Raw genomic sequence first — 21,019 nt, 5'->3', positions numbered from 1 at the left:
TTTACATCTAGCACTTTGTGGTTATGTATTTTACGTCATGTATTGGAGATGCGATTAGAATTCCACTCAGGTTAACGTTGTTCGTTGTCTCTCTTGTCCTGCTTCAGCCTCGGCGTCGTACAACTCACTGGAGCTGCTCCAACGACGAAACCCTCCATCACAGCGGAGCAGTACCTCGGGTTCCATCTCCAGACGCCTAACATCTTCTTCCCCTCCTCCGACAGCAAAGTCAGCCGGAGCATCCTCACCGGCCAACCCAATCACGCTGAGATCGACATGGCTTCGCCAAAGAGGTTGTACACTTGTTGCATCTCTTTTTCACTCTACATGTTATATATATTGTCCACTGAGCACACGGATTTGTTCCTTTAGTGTCTCCTTGAAATAAAAAACGTAGGAATTTTAATTTTGACTTGTCCTCCTTTTCAAATTCCTATTCATGAAGCACAAGACTAAAAGATAGTAGCATAATAGCATTATAACCATACATTTTCTTGTGGTTTGACTTAATCTCACCATGCTTCTTCGCATCCTGTGATCTTCCAATTGTTGTGAATCAAACACCCAGATTGGTAGAAATCCTATGTTTTTAAATTCTCTGTTTTGCACGTGCATTCCTATCCTATTCCTATCTATTTCCTATCCCTGCATTGTTGGAATCCTCCAATTCAAACGAGCCCTTACAGAATTACTTCTCTTACAGATAGTTGTCAAAGAAAACCTTGCGTGGTTTGTCTCGCTCCTGCTGCGTCGTCGTCCACCCTAGCTCAGCTGCTCCAATGACAGAAGGGTCCAGCACAGCAGGGATCCGGCCTCCAGACTGTCTTTCGCCGCCTCAGATCTTCTTCCCTGCCGCTGGCAGCCATGAAAACTGCATTACCATCATCAACCGAGCAGATGACCTCGAGGACTACATGGGTCTGCAAGAGAGGTCGCACTCTTTCGTGTCTGCTTACGTTATGCATCGCTTAATATTACATGCTACTTTATCGTCCTGTTCACTAATTAGACTCTGAGTCAGCTCCAAACTAATGGTCAAACTTGAGTTTTTAAATGGTTGTGGGGTACATATCGGGGCCGCTATCAATAGTATCTATCTACTATCTGGTTAATCTCCGGTGTCTACTATGAGTTTCATGTTGGGTGGGAAACAAACAGTAAAGAAGCCATTATCTGTATTTTTTAACTGAAGCCATTATCTGCCTGCTATTATTGGTTTTGGGTCTATCCACAGGTTGCTACCATCACTCTGGATTTCTGCATGCACTCCTTACATAATCTCACTATGTTTTATTCCTATGCATGACAGTTATTGTAAACAATGGAACTGAACATGTAGAGCAAAAGATACAAGCCTTGTGTGGCAATAAAATTTCATGCAGACGTCGCTCCATGGTAGGCGCAAAGGCAGCCCCCCTCCACACATTTCGGATTGTAAACGAGAGGAAGATATCTGTTCTGAGGGGGATTCAGAAGGAGAAGACAACTCCTATTTACCCCCTGAGGTCTTCGCTCTAACTTGGCATGCTGATGTTGGTTATATCATGCATATGGTGTCTTGCATTGCTTACTTTATGAATCAAATATGTCATCTGCTTAGTTTTGTAGCGACCAGACCTCAAACAGTCTGATCTCTGTGCTCCGGTGTCATCCCTGGATCAGTAATGCTGACACCACACAGTACTCGGAGGATTTATAGCAGAGTAGCAATCACACACTTATTACATCGAGTGTCTCAAAAGAGAACTTATTACAATAAATATGGCTTAAGGCCATCTAATAACGATAACAGCGGAAGGCTTGGAAGATAAGTGAGTCCATCAACTCCAATGGCATCACTGAGTATAGAACCATGACCTAAAACTCCTTAATCGTCGTCTGAAAAGTCTGCAACATAAACGTTGCAGCCCGAAAATGGGTCAGCACATGGAATATGCTGGCAAGGTAACACATAGAGAGTAATGGAGTAAAACAGCTATACTATATGCATATTTGGCTGGTGGAAAGCTCTATGGTTACAGTTTTTGCGTAAAGCCAATTTTTCCCTACTTCAAAGGAATAAAATTTATTTAACTATCATGGTAGTTGTTAAACATTGAGAATGGTTGACAGCATTCTCAATCCTAATTAAGCATCAATATTAAACATAACCCAACAATATTAATTTAGAGTAACATGTTGAGATTCACATGAAAATCCAAGTACTAGATACTCAAGATGTCCATAACCGGGGACACGGCTAATCATGATTAGTTTATTACACTCTGCAGAGGTTTGCGCACTTTTCCCCACAAGACTCGATCGCCTCCGTTTGTTTTCTCGCACTACAGGATGTTTGAGAAGACGGATGACCGAGACATAGTCTTTCAGAAGCGCTAGCACCTTACGATCGGGTAGACCGTACCACCTACATCCCCTACATCTGCTAGTCTACCACTGTAAGAGTTCGCACAACTTAGTCAACTATGCTAGAGCCCATAATAGCTTGTGGCTGCACACAGAAGTTTCTAGTATGAATAGTCTCATGATCCCTTTGAGCCTGGGTGGCGGTCCAAAAGAAAACAGGCAAGACCTGGAATACCCAGGTGCCTCAATCCACCCAGATATGTGTTTAAGTTGCCACCTTAGATAAACCATTAATTATCAATCTCACATCTGTCAATGGATTTCACTCACCCAATCCACGTCTACTAGCATAGCATGGCATGATAAGAAAACGTAGAAGTAACTCCCAAAGGTTTGAAAATAAACTGGTAATAGGTACTACCTCATCTACTTCCCATCCCACAATTTAATTAGATCCTAATCATGCAATGTGTGAGGATTGATCTAATGCAATAAAATTGGGTAGTAGAAAAGGTATGATCAAAGTGTTACTTGCCTTGCTGATGATCCGCGAAACCTAACGATTCGAAGTAACAGGCGGCGCACTCCGGGTATTCTATCGCAGACAAACAAACAAGCATACAATAATCACTCATCTAATGCACAGGTAAAACCCAAATAAGATATCTAACCAGAAGGTTCAACTTAAGAACACCGGTTGGCAAAAGAAATCAAATCGAACGAAGCAACGAAAGTCAAACGGCGAAAGAAAACAACTTCGTTCTAGTAATCTGGATCTAGGGCAAATTTTACAGTAGCAAAATCTTGTTTAAGTTGGTTAAACGGATAGAGGGTTTCGAGACGAATCCCTAGGCGCTTGAATCGCCTGATTCCGATAAATGAGCAAAAAGTTAAACTAAAACGAAAATCGGATCAGAAATCGCTATCAGAAAAATCGCGGATTTAATCCGAGAAAAGAAAAAAACGAAGAACAGATTAACGAACGAACGTTCGTTATCTGAAACTAAACGATGAACGCGTTCGTTAAAACGAATGAATCGGTGAACGTTCACTAATTAAATAAACCAGGGAAATAAACCGATCTAGGGTTTTGAAAAAAAAACCCGAGGCGGTTTCTTAAAAAAACCGAACGGCGAACAGCGGCGGCTATACCTCCGGCGAGGTACTCCGGCGGGCGGGGCGGGGCTCCGGCGGCGGCGGCTATGCGGGGCGGCTCGGCAGCGGCGACGGCAGCAGCAGGCGGCGGGGCGGCTGCGGCTGGCGGGCGGCGGGGCGGGTGTGAGGTGAGGGCGGCGGGGTGGCTTGGTATTTAAGAGAAGGGGGGGTGCTGCCTTGGGGAGGGGGTCGGGCGGCGGCGAGGCGGCTCCGGCTCAGATTCCTCCCGAGTCCGGCGGCTGCTCAAGCGGGAGGCGGCGGCGGCTGGGCCGGCCTGGCTCGGCTGGGCCCTTGGCCCAGTCGGGCGCGGGTTTTTTTTAAATAGTTACGCACGGAAAAAAAAAGAAATACTAAACGGACTCCAAAAATTCCGAAATAAATTTTCATGGGCTTCTAAAATCAAGCCTCACAAGGTGAACATTTATTTGGGACCTAAATGCAATTTTGAAAAACGCACTTTTTTTCCTAATTCAAATAAAACACCGAAAAACTCCTGAAATAAAATCCTATTTGATTTTATTATTAAATCCTCAATATTTCTTTATTTTGGGAAAGTCATTTTATTCCCTCTCTCATATTTTTGTATTAGAAATAATTGATGATAAAATAAATAAAATCAAATGATCCTATTCTCAAAATTTGAGAGAACTCAAATATGAAAATATCGAAATCCCCAACTCTCTCCATGGGTCATTGAGTTGCGTAGAATTTCTAGGATCAACCAAAATGCAAAATAAATATGATATGCAATGATGATCTAATGTATAACATTCCAAATTGAAAATTTGGGATGTTACAAACCTACCCCCCTTAAGATGAATCTCGCCCTCGAGATTCGGGTTGGCTAGAAAATAGGTGAGGGTGGTCCTTGAACAAATCTTCCTCTCGCTCCCAGGTGGCTTCATCCTCTGAGTGGTGGCTCCACTTGAATTTGCAAAACTTGATAACCTTGCTGCGAGTAACTCGGTTGGCAAACTCGAGGATCTTAACAGGCTTCTCCTCGTAGGTCAGATCGTTATCCAACTGAATAGTTTCCAAAGGCACTGTATCTCTCAACGGTATATCAGCCATCTCCGCATGACATTTCTTCAGCTGAGAAACGTGGAACACATCATGAACTCCTGACAATCCTTCGGGCAATTCCAACTTGTAGGCTACTTCCCCCATACATTCCAATACTCGATATGGTCCTACAAATCGTGGTGCTAACTTCCCTTTACTCCAAATCGCTTTGTTCCCCGAAGTGGAGATACTCGAAGATAAGCTCTATCTCCGACTTCGTAAACTGTCTCCTTGCGTTTAGAATCTGCATAACTCTTCTGTCTGGACTGGGCTACCTTGAGCCTATCGCGAATCAACTTCACCTTCTGTTCAGACTCTTTAATCAAGTCAGGACCAAACAACTGACGGTCTCCAACCTCGTCCCACGATAACGGTGTCCTGCACCTCCTTCCGTACAAGGCTTCGAAAGGGGCCATCTTTAAACTGGTTTGGTAACTGTTGTTGTAAGAGAACTCTGCATATGGCAAATTGTCGTCCCAACTAGATCCGTAATCTAGCGCACAAGCTCTCAGCATATCCTCCAAAATCTGATTAACTCTCTCGGTCTGTCCATCTGTCTGTGGATGAAAAGCTGTACTGAATTCTAGCCTGGTTCCCAAAGTTTCATGCAACTGCTTCCAGAACTTTGAGGTATACGATACTCCTTGGAACTCCATGCAGACATACTATTCTGGTTATGTATATCCTTGCCAACTTAGCACTGGTGTAAGTGGTCTTTACTGGGATGAAATGAGCTACTTTCGTCAATCGATCAACTACAACCCAAATTGAGTTATAGCCTGAACAAGTCCTGGGCAATCACGTGATAAAATCCATGCCTAACTTATCCCACTTCCATTCGGGTATCGGCAATGGTTGTAACAATCCTGCTGGCTTCTGATGCTCTGCCTTTACTCTCTGGCATACATCACAAACTGCTATGTACTCCACTATATCCTTCTTCATTCCGGTCCACCAGAAAATATCCTTCAAATCCAAATACATCTTGGTGTTTCCTGGGTGAATTGAATACGGTGAATCGTGTGCCTCTTGCAAAATCAGCTTCCTGATCTCCGGGTCGTTGGGCACATAAACGCGGTCTTCAAACCATAGGGTATCATGCTCATCCTCACGAAATCCTTTAGCTTTACCTTTGCTCAGTTTCTCTTTTATAGCGGCAATCTCTTTGTCAGATTTCTGAGCTTCTCTGATTCTATCCATCAAAGTTGACTGAATCTCCAATGCTGCTACATAGCCTCTCGGAACTATTTCCAAACATAGTTCACGAAGATTTTCGGCTAACTCCCTAAGTATTTCTCCCGTCATTAATGTATTGACATGGCTCTTGCGGCTTAATGCGTCAGCTACTACATTAGCCTTTCCGGGGTGATAATGCAATTTCATATCATAATCCTTGATAAGCTCCAGCCATCTCCTTTGTCTGAGATTTAACTCCTTCTGTGTGAAAATGTACTTCAAACTCTTATGATCCGTGTACACCTCACAATGATTACCAATGAGAAAATGTCTCCATGTTTTTAACGCATGCACTACGGCTACTAACTCCAAATCATGCGTGGCATAATTTAACTCATGAGGCTTCAGTTGTCTTGAGGCATATGAAACAACTCTCCCTTCCTGCATAAGTACTGCTCCAAGTCCTCGACGTGAAGCGTCGCAGTACACCTCATAATCTTTGGTCTGGTCTGGCAAAATCAACACTAGTGAGGTGACCAAACGTTTCTTCAACTCCTGGAAAGTAGCCTCACACTACTCTGTCCATATGAACTTTGTATCCTTCTTCAATAACTCAGTCATAGGCTTCGCAATCCTTGAGAAATTCTCAATAAATCTCCGGTAGTATCCTGCGAGTCCAAGAAAACTCCGGATCTCTCCAACTGTTGTTGGGGCTTCCCACTTGGTCACGGTTTCAACTTTAGCGGGATCTACTGCTATACCTTCTCCGGATATAACGTGTCTGAGGAATCCTACTTCCTTCAACCAAAACTCACATTTGCTGAACTTGGCATATAATTGGTGTTCTTTGAGCTTTCCAAGTACCAAACGCAAATGCTCCTTATGCTCCTCTTCATTCTTCGAATAAACCAGGATATCATCAATGAACACTACGACGAACTTATCCAAAAACTCCATAAACACTTTGTTCATCATGTTCATAAAATATGCAGGTGCGTTTGTCCGACCAAATGACATAACGGTATACTCATACAGTCCATACCTGGTAGTAAAAGTTGTCTTCGGAATATCCTGTTCTCGAATCTTCAACTGGTGGTATCCTGATCGCAGATCGATCTTGGAAAATACCTTCGCTCCTTGCAATCGATCAAACAGATCGTTGATCATTGGTAGTGGGTACTTGTTCTTGATCGTTACTTCATTCAATCCTCGATAATCAACAACCATCCTTAACGATCCATCCTTCTTCTCCACTAGAAGTACTGGCGATCCCCAAGGTGAAGAACTTGGGCGAATATATCCCTTATCCAGTAACTCCTTAATCTGCTTCTTAATTTCCACCAAATCCTTTGCTAGCATCCTATAAGGTCTCTTTGATATTGGCCCAGTGCCGGGCAATAGCTCAATCAAGAACTCAATATCTCTATCTGGTGGCATGCCTGGCAACTCTTCTGGAAATACATCAGGGAAATCCCTTACCACTGGTACTTCCTCCTGCACAACTCCTGTTAGGCAATTTACTTGAGTCCTATTTGGCACATGCCGGGATACATACTTGATCCTTCTCCCTTCTGGTGTGGTAAGCAAAATTGACTTACTAGCACACTCAATATCCCTTCATACTTTGATAACCAATCCATGCCTAATATCACATCCAATCCTTGAGATTCCAATACTATTAGGTCTGAGGGAAAAACATAGTTACCAATCCTTAATGGTAACCGATCACACCATAGACTAGCCACATACTCTGCTCCGGGCGAGGTTACTAACATGGGTGGCCTAAGGGCTTGGGTTGGTAGGTTATACTTATCCACAAATCCCCTTGAGATGTATGAATGCGATGCTCTAGTATCAAAAAGAACGAGTGCAGTAAATGACTTAACCAAAAACTTACCTATTACTGCATCGGGCTGAGCTTCAACCTCCTCCATGCTAACATGGTTCACCTGTCCCCTGTTGAAAGGGTTCGGCTTCTTCTCGGAACTTCCATTGCCATTTTGGCCTTCAGGACATTCATTGGCATAATGTCCGGTCTTCGAACACTTATAGCAAGTGACTTGGCTTAGGTCCTTCTTGGCTGGGGTCGAGGGGTTGGTGCGGTTCTGGCCGTTGCTTCCTCCATTGCCATTACCATTCTTGGTGCCATTGTGATTCTGCGAGCTACCTCCTCCATGGGTATGCTGAATATGCCCTCCTGGTCTAGGGGTAAAACGTGGCTTCTGCTGAGCTCCTGAATTGTACTTTCCTTGTCCATACTTCCTCTTGCGATTCTCAATTTGTTGTTGCTTCCCTTCAATCATAAGGGCACGGTCTACCAACTCCTGGTAGTTGTTGAAGGTGGCTACCATCAACTGCAGGCTCAACTCATCATTCAGTCCTTCTAGAAACTTCTCCTGCTTAGCTGCATCCGTAGCAACGTCATCTGGGGCATAACGTGCTAACTTACTAAATTCCTCCACATACTAGCCAACTGTCCGTCCTCCTTGGCGCAAGTTACGAAACTCACGCTTCTTCATGGCCATAGCTCCTACTGAAACATGGGCAGTATGGAAAGCCTGCTGAAACTGGTCCCATGTGACAGTGTCGACTGGGAAAGTGGCTATGAAATTCTCCCACCATGATGTTGCGGGTCCTTCTAGCTGATGTGCGGCAAACTTCACCTTCTCCGCATCTGTGCATCCTGCTGTGGTCAACTCCCTAGCTGTCTTGCGGAGCCAATCATCTGCTACTATCGGCTTGGTGCTACAGGAAAACACCGGCGGATTCAGCCTAAGAAAACGGGCTAAGTGGTCAACAGGTGGTGGTGGTGGTGGTGGGTTGTTGTTGTTGTTCCCCTGATTCTGATTCTGGACTAGCAACTGCATCAATGTGTTCTGCTGCTGGATCAACTGGGTGAGCTCCGGTGGAAAGGCAAATCCGGGGTCATGTCTCGGAGGCATCTGAGGGTTTAGAAAAGATGAGATGTAAGAACAGAGGGGGTCTAAAGAGAAAACACTACCCATATGCACATGAGGCAAAAGCAAACAATTCACTTCATTCAATCAAACAAGGCATACAATCGATCTAACTATCGCAAAAGTGCTCGGGCTACTATATTTACATGGTGGACTACTACTACTGATGAGGTGGTCTACTAGAAATATTCTTCAGTCGTTGACTCCATAATATCTGCTCCAGCTTCATCAACATAGTCATCATCGCTACTATCTGCTTCCGAGTCGGTGCCGTCGATGATGATGTAGTCTTCCGGGTTAATTTCCTTGGGTTCTTCGTCTTCATCTACTGGTGTTGGGCCTCCCATAAATATTCCAATCTTCTTGATCAGGTCGTCATTCTTCTCCACCAATACTTCAATTTCTTCTTCATAATCTTCACGTGTAGCCTTGAGTTCTTCCTAAAGTTCCTTGATTCTAGTCTTAGCCTTCTTCAGATCTATCATGTCGGCACACATCTGGTTCTCCTGTCGTCGAATGTGCAGGTTTAATTCCTGGATAAAAGCTGCGATTGATCTATCCTTCCTGGTGCTGATCATCTCCCAGTGTTCATCTTGGCGCCCACAAATCTGGTAGATAGTATCTTTGAGATCCTTGCGGTAGACTTCTCCAATGCGTCCCATGGCTATGTGAGCTGCCATGCTCTTTCCTAGACTCCAAGTTGGTGCATCAAAAGAAAACTCTATGGGCTCAGTGACTGGCATGAACGTCCTTCCTGGAACTTGAACTTGAATCATCCAGCGCTCTTCTTCAGGTAAAGTGGCATTGTAGGTTCCCGTGAAGCTTGGTATTCCTATATTCAGGTATCTAGTGACTTCCTTCAAGTGGCGTCCAAAGGGTGTATCTTCATCCGGTTGTGTGGACTTGTTCCTTGCATCCGCCATCCTAAATAGTAGAAAAGATGAGAGGTCAGAGAAGAAGAGAGTGAATAGTGATCTATGTCTTTTAGCTTAGTGGTCGTGTCCTACAGTCAGCGTGTGCTCTGATACCATCTCTGTAGCGACCAGACCTCAAACAGTCTGATCTCTGTGCTCCGGTGTCATCCCTGGATCAGTAATGCTGACACCACACAGTACTCAGAGGATTTATAGCAGAGTAGCAATCACACACTTATTACATCAAGTGTCTCAAAAGAGAACTTATTACAATAAATATGGCTTAAGGCCATCTAATAACGATAACATCGGAAGGCTTGGAAGATAAGTGAGTCCATCAACTCCAACGGCATCACTAAGTATAGAACCACGACCTAAAACTCCATAATCGCCGTCTGAAAAGTCTGCAACATTAACGTTGCAGCCCGAAAACGGGTCAGCACATGGAATATGCTGGCAAGGTAACACATAGAGAGTAATGGAGTAAAACAGCTATACTATATGCATATTTGGCTGGTGGAAAGCTCTATGGTTACAGTTTTTGCGTAAAGCCAATTTTTCTCTACTTCAAAGGAATAAAATTTATTTAACTATCATGGTAGTTGTTAAACATTGAGAATGGTTGACAGCATTCTCAATCCCAATTAAGCATCAATATTAAACATAACCCAACAATATTAATTTAGAGTAACATGTTGAGATTCACATGAAAATCCAAGTACTAGATACTCAAGATGTCCATAACCGGGGACACGGCTAATCATGATTAGTTTATTACACTCTGCAGAGGTTTGCGCACTTTTCCCCACAAGACTCGATCGCCTCCGTTTGTTTTCTCGCACTACAGGATGTTTGAGAAGATGGATGACCGAGACATAGTCTTTCAGAAGCGCTAGCACCTTACGATCGGGTAGACCGTACCACCTACATCCCCTACATCTGCTAGTCTACCACTGTAAGAGTTCGCACAACTTAGTCAACTATGCTAGAGCCCATAATAGCTTGTGGCTGCACACGGAAGTTTCTAGTATGAATAGTCTCATGATCCCTTTGAGCCTGGGTGGCGGTCCAAAAGAAAACAGGCAAGTCCTGGAATACCCAGGTGCCTCAATCCACCCAGATGTGTGTTTAAGTTGCCACCTTAGATAAACCATTAATTATCAATCTCACATCTGCCAATGGATTTCACTCACCCAATCCACGTCTACTAGCATAGCATGGCATGACAAGCAAACGTAGAAGTAACTCCCAAAGGTTTGAAAATAAACTGGTAATAGGTACTACCTCATCTACTTCCCATCCCACAATTTAATTAGATCCTAATCATGCAATGTGTGAGGATTGATCTAATGCAATAAAACTGGGTAGTAGAAAAGGTATGATCAAAGTGTTACTTGCCTTGCTGATGATCCGCGAAACCTAAGGATTCGAAGTAATAGGCGGCGCACTCCGGGTATTCTGTTGCAGACAAACAAACAAGCATACAATAAGCACTCATCTAATGCACAGGTAAAACCCAAATAAGAGATCTAATCAGAAGGTTCAACTTAAGAACTCCGGCTGGCAAAAGAAATCAAATCGAACGAAGCAACAAAAGTCAAATGGTGAAAGAAAACAACTTCGTTCTAGTAATTTGGATCTAGGGCAAATTTTACAATAGCAAAATCTTGTTTATGTTGGTTAAACGGACAGAGGGTTTCGAGACGAATCCCTAGGCGCTTGAATCGCCTGATTCCGATAAACGAGTGAAAAGTTAAACTAAAACGAAAATCAGATCAGAAATCACGATCAGAAAAATCGCGGATTTAATCCGAGAAAAGAAAAAACATAGAACAGATTAACGAACAAACGTTCGTTATCTGAAACTAAACGATGAACGCGTTCGTTAAAACGAACGAATCGGTGAACGTTCACTAATTAAATAAACCAGGGAAATAAACCGATCTAGGGTTTTGAAAAAAACAGAGGCGGTTTCTTAAAAAAACCGAACGGCGGCGGCTATACCTCCGGCGAGGTACTCCGGCGGGCGGGGCGGGGCTTCGGCGGTGCCGGCTATGCGGGGCGGCGGGGCGGCTCAGCAGCGGCGGCGCCGTGCGGCGTGCAACGGCGGCGGCAGCAGTAGGCGACGGGGCAGCTGCGGCTGGCGGGCGGCGGGGCGGGGGTGAGGTGAGGGCGGGGGGGGGGGGGGGGCGGGGTGGCTTGGTATTTAAGAGAAGGGGGGGCTGCCTTGGGGAGGGGGTCGGGCGGCGGCGAGGCGGCTCCGGCTCGGACTCCTCCCGAGTCCGGCGGCTGCTCGAGCAGGAGGCGGCGGCGGCTGGGCCGGCCTGGCTTGGCTGGGCCCTTGGCCCAGTCGGGCGCGGGTTTTTTTTAAATAGTTACGCTCGTAAGAAAAAGAAAAAAAGAAATACTAAACGGACTCCAAAAATTCTGAAATAAATTTTCACGGGCTTCTAAAATCAAGCCTCACAAGGTGAACATTTATTTGGGACCTAAATGCAATTTTGAAAAAACGCACTTTTTTCCTAATTCAAATAAAACACCGAAAAACTCCTGAAATAAAATCCTATTTGATTTTATTATTAAATCCTCAATATTTCTTTATTTTGGGAAAGTCATTTTATTCCCTCTCTCATATTTTTGTATTAGAAATAATTGATGATAAAATAAATAAAATCAAATGATCCTATTCTCAAAATTTGAAAGAACTCAAATATGAAAATATCGAAATCCCCAACTCTCTCCATGGGTCATTGAGTTGCGTAGAATTTCTAGGATCAACCAAAATGCAAAAGAAATATGATATGCAATGATGATCTAATGTATAACATTCCAAATTGAAAATTTGGGATGTTACAAGTTTAGACATCCTTTGTGTGAATGCCATCTGTTTAGTTTATTCATCGTTTATGTGAATTATGCAACGCCATCTTGTTTAGCCAGGCATCATATATGTGAATTTTGCAATGCCATCCTGCTTAGCACGTCATCTTATATGTAAATTATATCAGGCCATCCTTTTTTTGTTACATATTACATTTGTTAACAATGTTAGTACATTCAACTGCTCTTCGTGTGCATCAGCCATTTGACACGGTGATGGCAAATTCTGGTGTGAAAACAAGGTCTTCAGAGCAGACTATGCTATCTGACGAAGCGCATATCTCGCTGGTTACGGATAGCTCCTCAGAGGAGGATTCAGAGATAGATGACCAGTCCTATTCCCCCCCGAGGTGTATGCTCTAACTTGGCAGGGTTATGTTGCTCATATCGTGTGGATGGTGTCTCGCATTGCTATTCATTTGATTAGTTTAGACATGCTTTGTGTGAATGCCACCTGTTCAGTGTCTAATTACCATATATGTGAATTATGCATTGCCATCTTGTTGCAAGACATTATATATGTGAATTATACAATGCTATCTTGTTGCAAAGGCATTATATATGTGAATTATGCAATGACATGCTGTTTAGCCAATCATCATGTATGTGAATTATATCATGCTATCATTTTTTTGTATTACGTGTTCCATTTGTCGACAACGTTTGTATATTCAACTACTCTTCCTGTGCATCAGCCATTTGAAGCGGTGACGGAAGTATCTGGAGTGAAAACAATGTATTCAGAGTAGACAATGCTACCTGCTGAAGCAGACATCTTGCTGGTTACAGAGTGCTCCTCAGAGGAGGATTCAGAGACTAATGACCAGTCCTATTTCCCCCCTGAGGTCTATGCTCAAACTTGGCAGGGTTATATTACCCATGTCATGCATGTTGTCTTGCATTGCTTAGTTTTTACATCATATATGGATTGCCATCTGCTTACTTGCTTACTATATAAATCATATATTTGAATTATATCATGCCATCATGTTTACATAGTACATACACATCATCTATCTGAATTATGGCATGGCAACCCATTTAATAAAGACATCATATAGTTATATCATCTCATCCTGTTTAGTGTTTACAGTCATCATATTTTGAATTATGGCATTCTATCCGTGAATGTATGTGAATTATGGCATGCCAACCTATTTAATGAACACATTATATAGTTATGTCATGTCATCCTGTTTACATAGTCTCATATTTTGAACTATGTCTTTCCATCTTTTTTAGTTAGCCATCATAATGTGAAATTGTGTCATGCTATCCTGTTTAGTTAGCCATCATATATGTGAAATTGTGTCATGCTATCCTGTTTGGTTAAACAACATAAATATGAATTATTTCATGCCCTCTTTTATTCCCCACTATCCATTGCACCTGTCTATCATACAATGTCTATACTTTCAATTACTTTTCTTGTTTATCAGCCATTTGAATTGGAGAGCGTGATGGCGGTATCTAAGGGAGTAACAACACGGTCTTCAGAAAAGATAGTGCTCCCAGTAGATGCAGATAGAACCACGGTTGTACTTGCCCAAGGACCAGATCCACCACACATAACCTAGACTCTCGCAGATTGTACCCCTACCCAGTTGGACTGAGAACCAGCTACACCCCTTCTAACCCCAACCCCGGCAGATAGTAACCCAGTTCCAATTGACACAGCACTGTCTCCACCACAGAGCACCCAAACACGAGCAGTTAGTAAGGGAACTGTAGTGCCCAAAGCATGAGGACCACCACTCTGAATCCCAACTCAACGCTTAAAGGAGAAGAAGATTTGTTCTCAGATCAGGTTATGTAGCTATGGTTCATAATCCTTTGCTCTTGCATTACTGTATTTACTCATACCAACTATTTTCAAATTTGAAGGATGGAATTGAAACTCCAATGGCGCAACAGGTATGTTTTAAACCTGTTCCTTTAACTGGTTTGCTATTGTAACCTGCTCTATGTTGATTTCAGTTTCAATTGAATAAACAGTTATGTTCTCATGTCATGCACATTACAAGTGTTGTTATTGCTCTATAGTTACCCACACTTATATTATGTCTATTCTGCTTTGTCTTGAAGAAATATTATTTAAACTGTGTCTCTATCTTGATTTGGCAACAAAAACTAGAATGATATAGACCATAAAGTGACCATGGTACATAGATATATGTTTGTTTCATGCTATTATCCTGTCCACTTTACTACTGAACTCATTTACCAAAATGAGTTTCATATACAACATGGTAAACATGTGATGTGTCTGCTTGTTTCTCTTTTAGAATGCGGACAAAATATTGGAGAACAGTACCACATTATCCAATGGTAAAGGAAGTAATGCAGATAAGGTTCAAGATAGTGAGACATCCCTGTTGGTCTCCAAGAAAGCTGATAAAAACTATCTTGACGATAGTGAGGGAATCCAAAAGTCCTGTCTTGATGTAGTGTTCGAGTTACTGGCCACTACTGCTGGCACAAACTCTTCGAACTCGCTGCCTGAATCAGTTCGTCTTCTTGAGTCTCAACTTCAAGTTGAAAGACATCGATCAAATGTGCTGCGACAGGAAGCTAAAGGACTGAGGAAGTCCCTGTAGAATTCAGATGCATATTTTCTGGTGCAACAGCAAGCGCTGGAGGATTTAAGCGCCAAACAAGAGAAAGTTAATAAGCTTGCTAAGCATCTTGCCAGCATTATGGGTACCCAGGATATTGTTTCTTGAGATCTTCTGAAGTGGTTTCAGTTCTGGATTTGTTTTGCTGCGGCGTTTATTTGCGCTGGTCGCCAACTTTGACAACCAGTGTATACGATATGCTGCTTTGTTCCCTATATTTGCACTGGTGGCGAACTTTGATGCCCAGTGGATGTAATATGTGTAATAGCCGTGATAGCCTAGTGTTAGTTGCTTGCTTATTTATTTCCTTGTTGTCTTCTTTATTTGTTTGCTTGTAGTCATTGCAGTTCTTTTTCCGCGGTTAGCTAGTGGCTCCAATAACCTATTTTTTAAAACTAGGCCACAATAACCACGGGCTAATATTTACTGTAGTGACACTGGGCCTCCTACTAGTCGTAGAAATAGTGGGCCTTCTACGGGCCATAGAAACAATGGGCCTTCTACGGGCCGTAGAAACAATGGGCCTTCTGCGGGCCATATCATCAATGGGCCTTATACAGGCCATATGATCGATTGGCCAAACATGGGCCAAACAGACCACATTATGGCCGTAAACGGGCTAGAGTTGGAATCGTCCATTCATGGGACGACCATAACGGGCCATCGTTAATAGGCCGTATTTGATGACGCTATGAAAACGGCCCAACGTATTAAAGGACCACAAACGGGCGGACTGTAACCATGGGCTGAATTTGGCCCACCAGCAGAAAATGACAGTAATGGGCCGTAAGTAAACGAATGCTGGAAATGAGACCAAGAATAAATGGGCTCTGAGAAGGCCAAAAGATAACATGGGCTGGAAACGGCCCAACAGAATAACGAGCCGTTAATGGGTATAAAGTGATACACTGTTCATTACGGGCCAGTTTCACCACGGGCCGTTAATGGGTGTAAAGTGATACACTGTTCATTACGGGCCAGTTTCACCACAGGCCATTAATAGGCCAAGAGTTACATAGGGCCTCATATGGACCGAAAGACGTCATGGGCCATACATGGGCCAGAAGTGAAAACGGGCTGGAATCATATTGGGTGGCCCAGATGACGCTACTGGGCCTAATTCGGATAGGGCGTAACGGGCCTTTGGTTAGCGGGCTGTAAATGGGCTATATGCGAACAGGATGTTAACAGGCTTTACATGGGCCGGCCCGCCACCTTTTGACCAAGTCAAACAGGCCGGCCTTTTCACAGGAATGGGCCTCTGTTGGGCCGTGCCACGTGTCGACGTATCATAGGCGCCTTCTGTCCAATGAGTGGATGACATCTGTCCCAACGATGAGCCGACACGTGTTTCCTCCAGCCAATGATGATTTTACACGTGGAAAATCCCCATTGGTCGGGGCTGTTAATGGGTTATCGGATCCAAAACCCAACCCGATAGCTTAACGGCGTTCCATTACGGTGGATGCCACGTGTCGGTCACCCTTGACGAAAGCACTTCTGTGACGCGGGATTTATCGTCATGGAAGTGGACACTTCCATGATGATAATTTTGGTAATGCCATGGAAAACTTCTACGACAGCACAGGTATGACTATCTTGATTCTGTCATAAAATCGTCATGGATGTACATGCATGACAGAAAATGCGACCTACTATGACAAACACGTATCATCACGGAAGTGTATTTTCTTGTAGTGGGAGAGGGGAATCCGTCGCCATCGTCATCATCAACCTTCCTCCATCACCAATTTCATGATGCTCACCACCGTGCGTGAGTAATTCCATCATAGGCTTGCTGGACGGTGATGGGTTGGATGCGATTTGTCATGTAATCGAGTTAGTTTTGTTAGGGTTTGATCCCTAGTATCCACTATGTTCTGAGATTGATGTTGCTATGACTTTGCTATGCTTAATGCTTGTCACTAGGGTCCAAGTGCCATGATTTCAGATCTAAACCTATTATGTTTTCATCAATATATGAGAGTTCTTGATTCTATCTTGTAAGTCTATAGTCACCTACTATACTATGTGTTATGATCCGGCAATCACTGGACTGGCGTTGTTTTTAGCAATATATGAGAGTTCTTGATTCTATCTTGCAGAATAATGGATTGTAGAACATAAGAAGAACCACTGGTGTAATTTGCATCACCTATGTAGGTCTGAGGAGTATCATTTGCAGGGGGCAGCTCGTTAATTGGAGTCAAGTGGAACGTCCACTCCGGGAACTCGTTGTTTAGGTGGAAACAGTTCTTTATGACTGTAAATTGTGTAAACTTGATCATCAACGATGCGTCGACGGGGTTCAAAATGATTGGCCGAGGAAGCACGACAAATTGACTAAATTCATACACCACACCCTCATGTAGCATGTCAATATGAGCGGCAAGAATATTCGTTGGGACACTTGCGTAACCATGGTTACCCTACAAAAGTAACGCATTATCCTAGACAGACAGCAACGCCGAGCATCAGGAATATACTTCTAAATAGCTTTAATTCGTACCTGAGCATCCACAAGAACCATGTGCACAAATTTGACAGGTCCATTCTCCAAACCACCACGGTAATGCCATAGGCGTGACAGATGGACACAGACAGACTGTTTGTCCCAGCCGGCGTGCAGATCGAACTGAGCAACACAAGCCATCTGGCAAGAATGACACCAAGATAACCGTTGTTAGATTCCAGATGCGAGAAGAATAAGGCAAAGAACATGTGGGTACTCTAGATCGATACAATAAAAATCAAAAAGACATGCAAGGAGATTCTTGAAGGCACGCAGAAGCTTAGGAACATGTAATGGCATGTCGGGGAAAGCAACGACAAGGCCCGGACATTGGGGGTATAGGGTGGCACGCCATTACATCAGCAGAGGAGAATGGAAGCAAGAAGAAACTTACCAGAAGGATGAGAAGGCGAAACCCTAGAGGTGCCGCCGACCGAAGGGGGAAAAACCAAGCTGGAGACCTAACGGAGCAGACGGGCAGTATATGCAGACCGATATACAGGTGGGCCAAACCAGAAGCCCATGAGAGGGTTAAAGCTTCGTATGGTTCTCATGGAAAAAACAACATGGTAATAGCAAGCGGGCCATGGATGCATCGGCCACGGTTTTATAATATCATGATGGAAAAACAAAAGAGAAAAATAGATACTATCATATGGATGAATGTAGCTATCTTACTTACTCAAACTAAAGAGGTAGGTCACGAATTCAGACTCGGCAATACGTGAGAAGTTTATATAGCTTTGAACCTGGCCATGGTTCAGACCGATTACAGCCCTGCCTATATAGTGGTGGCTAGTTCAAACAGATATAAAATGTCTTGTGCATGGTGCAATTGCTTGGAAGCAAAAGCTAATGCAAGGTACCTTGCATAAGCAGAGGTCCTCTAGGAGGGGTATGAACCAGAGGGGCTACAAGGATGCACCAAACATGATACACAGGATAACACAGAGCGCTTACTTTGCCAAATAATTTATCAGGGTAACCTGTTAACACCAGAACCGAGCAAGACATAAGAAACAACCCACAGGGGAGCCAAGAGGTGAAGCTTACACAAATTAAAATAAGAAAGACAACACGGGCATAGATTAGGTTCAACGATTCATAAACATCTGGAGTACAAAGCAGAGCTACGATGATGTGATCAGAGTGTATCAATCGCCTTTTCATTTACAAAGGTAATAATCCTGACACAAGTATTTCTACCCTCCACACACGGATATCGCCATGACCGAAACTAAAACAACAGGGCCAAAAGTACTTCACAGGGCATGTCCAGCCACTCGCCTTCCCATTTCACCTCGGGCGCCGAGTCCAGGGCATGTATGGATGCATTGATCATGTATCCTAGACAGATGCAACGGACAAGTAATAAGCACAAGACATCATACATATGTAAACCTGGAAATGAAATTGTAGAGAGTGAGCCAAGCCATCCAAACCTGTCAAAAAGATGGTTTCTAGCCAGGTAGCATGATAGTCCGGATGGACAGCAACATGAATGATCGCAGTTATTGTCACCCATAAGCAACCAAGTGATGTGGTGTTATGTGCCTGCGAGCGGTAGCTCAAGCAGGGGAATTGCTCGTACAAGCATACCGGGAAGGAACCACCAATTTACAACGACACTACCCAAAAGTGTTGCATCTCCAAAAGTTGTGTTGCCTCCTGCAACAGCAGCCAGAAAAATAGGAAACCATCGATGAGAATGGTCGGTGTAAACGCAGGTCACAGGACACCTAAAATGAAATCATGAAAAAGAATGTTCTGTGCTTACCCAGGCAGTATTCCTACTTATTTTTGCCCCGCTTACTCGGGTTGCCTCGAGCATCAGCAGGCACAGACAGGCGAGGCCTGAAAACAGCAAGGGAAATTAAATCGTTTTGCAATGGAAGCAAAACGCCCGGACACAAGTAAAGAAACAGAGCTTACTTATTTGCATCAGAAGCCTGATCAGGTACTGGCAGGGCATCTGTCTCGGTGGAACCAGCAAGCAGTGGTGATCTCTCCTGCTCAGCGACAGATCAGTTGCCCCTGTGAGAGCAAATATGTATACATAAATAAGTATAGACCAGCAAGAGATATTTGCAAAGACAGATGATGGGGAAATTACCAAGCCGTCATATTCTTCATCATCAAGAGGATTTTCAACTGGATCAGATATCACAGGGGTAGCCGAGACAGGTGTATTGTCCTTGAAAAGTCCCCGTTGAGCCTTTGATTTAACCTCAGATGCCACACCGCTGTAAAAAATAGAGAAAATGTATGAAACACAAAGGTGCATCGCCAGCTCAAAAGAAAAATGTTAAATTGAGTGTAACTGCACGGACCTAGCTACACTTGGCTTCGTCGCAGAAGGTGGAGATGACAAAGCAGAAAGCAGAGCCTGCCTCTTATCGAAAAGGAAAAAACTGATCAAATGACTGGGCAAAGTAAAGAAACAGAGCAAGTAACCAATCTATAAGAGCAAACACGATAAGAATGGAGTTGAACCTCAGGGGTGTTGACAACTGAAGGTGGGGGCGTGGAACTGCCAGGGGGCAGATTGCTGGATGATGCACATGGCGCTGTTAAAGGAGGAGGACTCTCATCTGGCAAAGATCCTGAGCTAGTTGCTCCAGTTGTTACACTTGAAGCTCGATACGCTACTAAAGACTATGGCTGCTTTCCTAGAGGCGTGTCAATCCTAAGCACCTGGAATGACAGCTCATCATCATCACTGGTGAAACACTTGCTTGATATGGAGACAACGAAACGGAATTTCCTTGAGATAACAGCAGAGAGCTCTCGTGGTGTGACAGGGTCTCCGCGGGCAGACTAGACAATCTCTAGAAGCGGGGCAATAGGTGATCGCCCATGGCGTAAAAGACTTATCAGTGGTGCTCCAACCAGCTCCCTTCCCACTCTGTCAAAGAAGACAAATTTAGCCTCACCAGGCTCATTGACCTCTGCATCATCATCTCTTGCAACGTAACAAATCCGGTACCCTCAAGACAAGACAAAGATGTATCTCAATAAAAGCAACAAACCAAAACAAATTGCTCATATGGTAGCAGACACGGTTCTCCAAACAGATAGTTACCTTGGTATTGCATCTATTCCAGCACAAGCTGGATCTGAGCATCTGTAGGCAGTACCATCTGGAAGGGAAGACTTGTGACAGGTAGTGCATGAAGAGGACCACCAACATTGAGAAGGATTAAGTCTGCTAAGAACAGCCGTGCAAAAGAACCGAGCATCCTATAACCAAAGCAGGGAAATGTGTTAGATAAAAACAGTCGAAGAACAATCGGTTCCCAACGGAAAAAACAGTTGGGTAAATTAATTACCCGGTTATCAAACATATCCAGATTAGCCAGTTCTTGGACCGTTTTTGTCTCTAAGTTAACCTGCGCATCCACT

Source organism: Triticum urartu, chromosome 7A (assembly GCF_056163025.1).
Source record: "Triticum urartu cultivar PI428250 chromosome 7A, HENAU_Tu73, whole genome shotgun sequence".
NCBI classification, from domain to species: domain Eukaryota; kingdom Viridiplantae; phylum Streptophyta; class Magnoliopsida; order Poales; family Poaceae; genus Triticum; species Triticum urartu.
This window is presented reverse-complemented; position numbering follows the sequence as displayed.